The 10,403-nt window shown below is 42.5% G+C and overlaps 1 protein-coding gene across 4 annotated transcripts in view; it reads right to left on the reverse strand.

Moving 5' to 3' along the window:
* The window catches only part of LOC117961885 (kelch-like protein 29), a 216,517-nt gene extending 207,448 nt beyond the window's left edge, over positions 1–9,069 (reverse strand). For 3 of the 4 annotated variants that reach the window (XM_034900869.1, XM_034900865.1, XM_034900867.1), the window contains exon 1: positions 7,229–7,515. The gene's annotated coding sequence lies outside the window, so the exon portion shown is untranslated. Of the gene's footprint in view, positions 1–7,228; positions 7,516–8,967 lie in introns of those variants that run through there. The other variant, XM_034900866.1, reaches the window with a different exon arrangement.
* Between the last annotated feature and the right edge of the window lie 1,334 nt (positions 9,070–10,403).

Raw genomic sequence — 10,403 nt, forward strand, 5'->3', positions numbered from 1 at the left:
ATCACTGTTATGTAGTGGCACCACTCAAATGACAGTAGCAAAGCTTAGATAGTTTTATTGTAATTCCCCCATGGTTCTGAGAAGAAAGTTGGGGGGGGGGGGGGGGGGAATGAGTTCACGTTACTTCTGTGACCGATGAAATTTGTTTTCCTCTTGAAGTAACTTGAAGTCTGCTTTGCCTCAAGTGGACAGGGCCAGTTCAAGTCTGACATACCACCTCAAAACCAGTTCCAGCAGGCGTCTCTTCAGAGCTCCGCTTCTCCTCAAGGCAGATTCAATTATTCCATTTCAAATAAATGATTACATAATACATCCCTGTCTTTCAAAAGGGGCAATGTACTCTTAAATAATGTCTGGCATTTTCTACATTTTCAACAGCCCAGACATACCTAGAATAGATTTAATACTTTAGTATAAATGTGTTTTCCAAAGCATAGATAAGATAGTAAAATACACCTTATTAAAAATGACTAAGGTTCATAAAAGTGATGCCAGGGGAGGTGTGGCTGTCAAATAGCCGCAGAGCACAAGTCCCCTGTAGCCAGGCTCAATGGGAGCCTGCAGAAACAACAACACGCCAGCAGTAGTGGCGGTGGTGATGAGCTACGAGATGGAAACAACGTTCCACGCCTCCCTCCTTCCCATCTCCCCCCCCGCCATGGAGCAAACCTGCAGTGTCATCATATGGGGCTAACAGGCTTAACCTGCCCCCCATGGAGCCCCTCGCCACCCAGCAGCCTCACAGACTGCAGGGGCCCTGAGATGAAGCCTCACAGGCCCCCTGTCCCCAAACATGTCAAGTGAATTCAAACAGTTTGTGTGGGTATTAAAATGACGGTAACGGCTTAAATTGCTCATCTTAGAAGGGCTGCGGGGTTATTTATCCCAGGAAACCAAATGTTTCCAAACTTTGCATTAAATGACATTGGGATGAAGCTACGGGTAAATTTGGAACTTGGTCCTTATCCAATGAGTGCCGGTTAGTGTGGCCCTCGGCCCTGGCTCTTGGTGTCAGCTTGCTTGCTCTGGGCCTAACGAGTCGCGGCATTTTGTCGGGCAGCGTAACTTGGCTCTTCTTTCTGGAGGCATGGCTGATGGGCTACGTAGAAAATATTAAAGCCACAATAACACTATGACATGGGCTAATCCACCGCTCTCAACAAAGGCGGCATGTATGTGCACAGTAGTGTTGAACATAGATGGACCCACAAAAGAGTACGCACTTATCTCTGGCCAGTTTCTTTAATTTTGTGGGAATAGGCTTCATATTTCAGCAAATAAATTGATGAATTAAAAATAAATCAGCTACAACTCCACTTGTTCTTAATAATATACATCTAAATGGGCTGTAAATTGTATAATCTTGAAATTTTAAAAACAAGCCTCTAATGGGGGCGGCCTCAAGCTCACCCAGTAGGAGCGTTGGCCCCCATGTCGGCTGAGTCCTGCAGCGATCCGGGTTCAAATCCGACCTGCGATCTTAGCTGCGTGTCATCCCCCATCTCTCTCCGCCTTTCATGTCTCTCTATAATAAAAAAGGGAACCCCCCCCCCCCAAAAAAAAATTCAAAAAAAAAAAAATGCTCAAACAATTCAATCTAAATAGTACTTTATAAAAACCATCCACAAGACAAGCTAAAAGCTATTAATCCTCATTTCCAATAAAATATTATTGGAGAATTAAAACCTTCAAAGAAATGGCACAAACTAACATTTGAGAGGAAGCTACTGACTCTCCCTGGGTGTAGGAGGTTTACAGCTTAGTGCATTCTGGGACCATTTGGGTCTCTGTTCAGGAAAAGTGCATGCTTTTCAGAAACGGGATCGCAGTATCACTGGCCCTTCAGTGAGTGTGTTCATGAGGGCAGCTGAAGAGACGGCCTTTCATAGTTCACTGATCTCGAAAGAGCTCGGGAAGCACGGCGATCGCGCGTGGCCTTTTGCCCCGTGCACATTAGCAAGTATATTATGTAAGTATTATGTATTAAGTGTTCAAGCAAAGATACCACTGCCACCAAAGCACAACAAGGGAAGCATAAAGGCTGCAGGAGGATTAGTCGAAGGCTAGTGAGAGAGGTACTCACCCGAAAATATTTGACAAACTCAACTTAATTGTTCTTAGAAAAAAAAAAAAAAAACTTTTCAGTGTGGACTGCAAAAGTCCAAGTTTTCCTCAGAGTAGCAATGCTTCGCAAAATCCCACTATAACTTGGCTGGACATATCAAATTAGAAATCAGTATTAATACAAACTAAACACCTTTAAGTCACAAATTACATTCCTTTCAAAGCAACTGATTGAAAGGAAAAAGGGGGCTTTAATATTCTTTGTCTTAGACAAAAATAAGATCCTATCCTCCTTTCACTGAAAGCTCCTTCATCATCAAGATATCAAAGCTGCACACAGTCAACCAACTCAAGACCGAAGCATTCTCTCACCTCTTCTGCTAACCTGCCTGTTATCTTTTACACATCCAAACATGGCCAGGACATCCCACTATGATCAATGACAGACTGGATCTTTAGAGTTGAACTGAGCTTGCTCTGGTGCCACTTCAGTGAATTACCTGGCTGCAGGCCGCAGGTAAAGCTTGGAGGGGCTGTTGTCTCCAACAGGTAAGAGATAATCTAAGTTTGACCCTGCCGTCACTGCACTGCCGCTTTTGCCACTTCAGCGTGACTACTTGAAAAGGAATGAAAATTAAAAAGATGCTAAGGCCTTGATAAACATGGTGCATCAAGATACCTGCGTGCACCACTTATGTAGCAATTCAGCTTTGACAGGCTCCGTTTCCTAACGCAATGCCTACTGGGGGAATTCAGACGACAGTTTCAAGTGACAAAACAAGCACGAGTACAGAAGTATATGTAGAGAATAAGATAAAGAGACATTAAGGGGGTGCAGACAGAGACTCAACCAAGACCCCTGTTGTTTACACCGTGTCTAAGAACTGACTTAAACTGGAGAAAAAAAACATAATTTGGGCTCCGTGGTAACAACTATATAGCATCACAACATTTCAAACTATCTTTAGCATTGAACCAAATAGCTTGAGATTTGACTTTCTTGCCTGTTAGATAAGACTGATAACACTCAAGTCTGTGGGGTAAATATTAAACTACTGCCAGCAGCCACTTAGCATGCCATAACAGCACTGATGCCAGCACAACATATACATGCACTTATGTACATGACGTGTATAACATATGGCACAACATATGCCAGCCATCCAAAAATGTAACAAAAATCCACCTACAAGTGCCTCTAAAGCTTACTAATTAACACATTATATCTAAGTTGATTAAGCTGTGCAAAGCCGAGAGTGTAATACACAGTGTGTAATAATGAGTGTGTGGTTAGTTGTGTCGGAATAAGCTAAGGTAAGCGCGTGCTGGCAGTAGCTTTAGGTTTGCCTAAAAGAAAAGGATCAGTTTTCTTACTGAATGCAACCATTACGTCGTTTTTATTGTCTGGTCAAAAGCACACATGTAGTATAAAACAATGTGGCTGTTCTTGCTAGTATTAGGTTAATTATTATTTTTTATTTGACCAATAAGTATGAACTATGCTGCTGGTGCTTTAGGCCTGGGCAATGTGGCCAAAATCTTCTATCCTTACATACATGAGTTCATAGCTCGATAATGAAATATATATAATTCAATAAAAACATTAAATAAAATAAAAAAAAGGAAATAACCAAATAGTAAAGCCTGTTTTGTACACCCCTGTCTTGTTAGAGTTAAATCATTGGCAAATGAAATTTAATAAGTATTTTCACATTTCATAAATTTCTGTTCATTTTGCTGCAAAATAAACAGAACATGCAAGGATCAGAACATAAAGTGTGGTCCAAATGACGTAAATATTGCAGTTTGCTGCTTGTTATTCGACATCGCAACAGAAACGATATACCGTAGACATTTTTAAATTGGTTTGATGAAATTCATCACATCACCCGGCTCTACTCCAACCCTGCTTTGCATTTAGTGTTAGCAGTGGTTATAATTAGCTCCATAGCAACGTGCTAGGTTCAGTGCAACACCATCATGCACTCCAGGTTCGAGGCTCTTCGAGGCATTAATGGATTAACTGCCGTCTGAAAATCACACACACAAAAGAATTTTCTTCTTCCGATGTCGGAGAAAATGTAGAAACTTCCAAAAAGCAACAAAACAAGCTTCCCCAATTAAGTAAAAGATGCAGCCGGGCTGTGTGGGTAACCTGCGTGAAATAATACTACAAATATTTCCCCAATGTCAAATGCCAAACCTGCTCACAGCACTACAGATTTTCAACTGCACACATACTAAAGTGCTGCAAATGACTACAGAGTCTTTTTTTCTTAATCCATTGAAAATGTTCTAACCAAAAATACAAAGAACAGCGGCACACACACTCACACTCAATTAGGAACTGAGAGTGGGATCCTAGCCTTTGGAAGCTGTTCTTTGTAACCATGTATGTATGATCATTATCTCTCCTGCTCCAAACACAGATGTAAGGCGGACTGATGACCGAAAGACCTCGGACTTCTCTGCTTTTTCTCAACGTCGAGTCTTGGACTGGACGTCGACCTCTGCCGTTTAATTAAAAAAGTACACTACATGCAGAGTAAATGTGCACAAGGTAGCCTATGGATGAAATTGAATTACTGAAAATGTTAAATCTAGAGCATGTGTTAAAAATGCGGTTATCAAAACCATTTTTTAGACCTTGAGAATGGAGTTCATGGTCTAACAAAAGGTGTAAATACACCGCACAATTGCTCATCCTTTTCCCTTTGATGGGGGCGGGTCGGTCCAGACTGGCTTCGAATCCCTACTGCTCCACCAGAATCAGCGTAATTGCATAGGTTAATATTTCCCTTTGGAGAGCGGGTGCAGATAAACAGAAGCATTGTATGTGCATTCTTTAACAAAAAAAAAAAGAAGGAAACAGGGAAAATGGCTCCATCTCATCCAAGCCGCTGCCTTGCACCAGCCAAGGCATCATTATGTTTATCTGACTGTTACATGGAAAACACAGAGAGGAGAACCTGGCTTTCTGCAGTCATCTTTGTTGGGGAGCTTGGCATCGCTTCTGTTCTCCGCACTCCTTTAAATTACAGTCCATCACCAGAGGCAGAAGCAGCAGATCTCCACTTCAAGCAACTACAAGAACACACCGTCCAGCAGTTCTCCAGTCCTACCTAATCTGCTTGTATTTCACAGCCCAGCAGTACTACACACCAAATGATTAACTCCTTTACCTGCAAAAGAGCTCTCCTTGAAAAAAAGAAATCACGTGAATATAAAATAACTACTAACTAAACTGCCTTGAGCTACAGTATTTGTAATTTGCTGACCAGAACTACAGAAGTCGTTTTTCACTTGGCCTTTACTAATGGGCTAAAGGCCTCGGGGTAATTATAAATGAATTCCTCAGGCCGGACAATTCCCCATGCCAACCGAAAATCACATTTGATATTGAAGGGTATTCCCTGATTGAGTTTATTGCAAAGGAAGCTTGTGACAGGCGGCACGGTGGCTCAGTGGTTAGCACTTCTGCCTCACAGCAAGTCGGCACTGCAGAGTTCCAATCCCCGGTCGAAGTCGGGCCGGGCCTGTGTTTGGAATTTGCTCCGATTCCCTCCCACCATAAAGACATGCATGTTTTGTAAGTAGGACTGCAGTTGAAAATTAGCCGACTGGCGCATTTAAAGATATGTTAACATGCATTCTCCTAATAAAAGAAAAAAATAACTGGAGAAACCCACACTGCTTCCACAGAGGTGAGGCCTGCCTGACATTAAAGTGTCAGGCAGGCAGTGTGGTGTGCGTGTTGTGTGCCTGACACATAACACACACACACACACACCACTGCATATTGCTGCTGTAATCCTCCACCTACAGTGAGTGGTCATACCCAACCGATGAGGCGAGAAGACCCCTGCTAAATGGCCCCGGCTCGGAGGCGAATGCATTGTCTTACCTCATCGAGTGCACAGCTCCCTGGCTGTTCAGAGAGGACTGGGACTAAAGCTCTTAATACCCGCCTTGATTCACGATTGCCTGCTAGGTTTTCAAATGTCATCAGTGGGAAAGTGTGTGCTGCTCCAGCCCCCACATGTTCAGCCCATTAATGAAACGACCACACTGTACATCAATAAGGAATAGGAACACATACTGTCAAGCTGGGTGGCTGTACATCTATTTATATTTAGCAACACGCTCATACCGGGGCTCGTAAAAACAGGCATCAGAGCCAGGAGGACTGACAAGTGTGCTGTTGGGTATGAGAGCTGATAATGAATCATGCTAAATATGGAACACAGATAAAAATGTGATAATGTTATATAAGTACCAACCTCATTAAATCATCAATGCCTTCTCATTTGCCAGAGAATAAATGAACCGCTTGCTTGTCATGGAAAAGTGGCAGCATTTCTAAATGGTTGGATTCATAAGTAACTATGTGCATGAAAAATGCACAGTGGCTCTTACAACTAGTGCTCCACTTCACAGCCAAGGGTAAAGCCAAGGGTACCGCCTTTCACTGTAACAACACATGGGACTTGTGATGATGAGTAACGCTTTTGTTGTCTGGAGGATGAGTCTTGCAAGTGCTACAAGCTACAAGTTATTAAAATCTGTAGAATATAAGAACTTTAAACTACACTTGGACACACTGCAGAGTGCAACACACCTAGGATCCAATAAGATGCGTGTATGCACTTGTGATATTAATGGAATGGTTTCATTTTGGAAAGCATGCAAGCATAAATTCATGATAAATGTGCAAGTAAAGCCACTGACATTTAATTAGTTGCTTCATTTTGCACATGGTTTACTCATTATTAAATGATTCGACATTCATGCAGAGTAGCCTATATATTCAAACTATAATAAGGACAGAAGTCAAGTTAAGGTGTTTATTATGCTTTTTAGAAAATGTATCTGTTTTTACTACCTGACCACTACTACTAGTTTTTGTCACACGCTCTGAGACGTGAAGTTTTTTTATTTGTTGCAGGAGCGCTTGCGCACAACACGAGCGCCGCACACCATTTGGTAGGCTCTGGTCCCCAGCTGAGGGGTGGCAGAGAAACTGATGGTCCTCCTCTCATTCATTCATGATAGGACAAGTGCCCTGGTGCCGTCTAAACTCCTGCCTGGCACAAAGCATGTCTAAATGTAGCGTACATGAAGTCAGCGTGGGGAGTGCTTCCACCTCCCCGGACTGAGCGCTTACCTCCCCGGTCGCTCGCTGCTCCTGTCCCCCGGCGTTTGTCCTTGTTCCGCTACGACGCCGCTTATGTATGAATGCTGTCTTTATCCCGCAAAGACTGCTGTTGCTTTTAACAGCAAAGGGAACCACACTGTGCGCCGGTCGCGGCTGTGTGCTTGTCGGTATGTAGCCTGTCTGGCCGCTCTGCGCGTCACCAAGTGCGGCGGACAGGACTTGGCACACGCGTCTCTCTGTGCTCCCTGCGCGGCGGCGGATCTGAGATGTAAGCGACTGCTTGGACGGGGCTGGCATACCGTGTGGCCACTTTTCTCCCAATGCTGCTCCTCCCCTTTCACTCTGGTTTGTTCTCAAAAGCCCTACAGCGCCCCCCACCCGCCATTATGCGCAATTGCTTGCAACTGCAAAGCTGCGTACCCACAACAGCATCAGTACGAATAAAGTCGTCTTCACACTGTAAAAGAGGGTCCTAGGATCACCAGGGGCCACCTGCTCATGCAGGTCTACTCTAGAGCAAAGATCTTCAACGAGGGGGTTGGGGGTCCGAGACCCATAGAGACCCAACATTAAAATGTCTGACCATGAATCCAACATATTAGCAAATATAAATCCCCATTGATGACAGTCACTAAGGGAGCCCACCCCAGATCCAGTTAATCAATGAGTCACTGTGCCACATGTATGTTTAACATTAAAACATGATTTATAAAATGCCAATAATTATTTTATAGCTCAGTGTTCTGTGCAACACAGTATTATTGGGGGGGGGGCAGTAGCTCAGTCTGTAGGGAGTTGGGTTGGGAACCATTTGAGTCCCTATATGGACCAAAGTATGGTGGTGGACTGGTAGCTGGAGAGGTGCCAGTTCACCTCCTGGGCACTACCAAGGTGCTCTTGAGCAAGGCACCAAACCCCCAACTGCTCGGGGTGCCTTGCCATGGGCAGCCCCCCCCACTCTGACATCTCTCCACTTAGTGCATGTGTGTGTAATAACCGAGTGTGAATTGTAATTTCCCCTTGTGGGACTAATAAAGGATACAGTAATCTCAATCTATTGTATAAAGTCTTAAGGCCGCCCACAAGTTATTGTAGGCCCAGTTTAATATGCAATTTGATTTATACAATAAATGTAGTAGGGGGTCTCTGCTCTGTCTCTCTTTCAGTTAAGCGGTCCTTTGTGGAAAAAACGTTGAGGACCGCTGCTCTAGAGTCTAGATGCATAATAAGAGAATGTAGTGTCCAAGAGCATAACTTTGAGTTCAACATTGGGGGGGTTGTGAGAACTCCACTTTTGAGCAAAATTGCAATTTTGAGCATATCAAACTGTTCATTTCATGCATTCTGGTGACTTTTTCTGCAACAATGTGTTTCGTCTCTGCATCAAGTTACGGTGCAAATGGCTTTATTTATGTTGAGGAAATTGTTATTAGAGTTTGGGGGAAGGGGGAGTTGCACTGGCCAGTTTTGATTATTGGGATAGCTGTGACATTGATATCAATGGTGGTTGGATTCCATTTAGTAGATTTGGTTTCAGCCCCTTTTTTAACTTTTAGAGAATTTGTCCATAGCGCTTATCTTGGCTGCCTCTTAGATAGGCCACTTGCTGTGCAATTGACTCAGGAATTAACAAAGCAACCGTCTAATCCACAGTCTTCCACCACAAACGACCTTTAAACACTGTCCGTATCTCCACAACCCCTTCTAAAGCTTCCCAGTTGTTGCTTAACAGAGCTATTTGTGCTTACCTGATGGATTGGCCCCACAAAACAGGAATCCATCAGAGTCAGTTGTTCTACTGTTTTAGTGCTCTTTCACTGACCCTACTGCATACACAGATGGAACACGCACACAGGTGTTTTCACTTGTTTAGCTTGATTAGTCCTCCTATAGGGAGTGTGTGGGACTGTATTGTTTGATTGACATCTCTATCAAGCACCTGTTGGGCTGGCGCCACCCATCTTTTATCTGGGCAGGGGTCTAATCAGCCTCAAGTGAAAACACCTGTGCTTAAACTTACTGAGCATACTGATACATTAGAATTAGAATACACATAACTAACACAGGTGTAAATCATAATAGTTTAGCTGCTTCACTTTTAGGGTCCTGATATTGTGCATGCTGGCTCACTGTCATGGCTTCCCCTTTGCAGGACGTGACATAAGAAGTTAAGCAAGAAATTTGGCTTTGTAATTGCATTGACACTTTTTAGCAACACTAATTGTTGTCATCCATAATCAAGTTCTGCTAAGGTAAACATGTGTCCATGGGCAGGAATACCAAGTGATTGATTCAACTAATACATTAAAATATGACTTATTCAAGGTTGAGCAAATTCTAACTACTTGTTATAATGTTATCATTATTATGCATGTTATACTCTTGAAGTCCCTGCACACCTATTGGTCCCCACACACAGCGTAAATTCTTTCAGGAAGACCAAACTTTTAATCAATGCACTCCAAAGTAATCCAAATAAATATATATTTTAGCATGCATCATACCATTTTAAATATCTATAATCCAATTGCAAAAAGTCACAAATTTAATTTCAGATATGCAAAATGAAAAACCATTCCAGTTATCCATAATGTAATTTGGACTATTCCAAATACATTCTGACTAGTAAAAATATAATTACAGATATGCATAATTCGTATGATGACATGTAAGCAATGCATCGCCAAATATCTACAATTACAATTAGGACTAGAAGCGATGCAATTGCAGATCTGTTTTTCATTTTGGATATCTAAAACTAAAATGATGACTAGTTGGATTGTAGATATCTGAAATTGAAGTTCATTTAGTAAGAAGTATAGGAAAGGAAGAATGGCATTGTGGATATCTGAAAATAAACAATATTAAGTAATAATAACTTGGACTTACACTACTGGTCAAAAGTTTGTGGTCAATTACAAATTTCTCCATTATAGACAGAATCCCAGCTGATCTGAGTGTATATGTGTGTGTGTGTGTGTGTGTGTGTGTGTGTGTGTGTGCGTGCGTAGGGGGGGAAGGGGGGCTGATCTTTAATGCAATATCTACATTGCCCATTATCAGCAACTATTCCTCCAATGTTCCAAAGGCTCACTCTGTTTACTAATCTGGTATTATTTTAAAAAACTAACTAGAAAAACATTGGAGAAGCCTTTTGCAATCATGTAAGCACATAATGTAATCT

The sequence above is a fragment of the Etheostoma cragini genome, chromosome 18, assembly GCF_013103735.1.
Source record: "Etheostoma cragini isolate CJK2018 chromosome 18, CSU_Ecrag_1.0, whole genome shotgun sequence".
NCBI lineage: Eukaryota > Metazoa > Chordata > Actinopteri > Perciformes > Percidae > Etheostoma > Etheostoma cragini.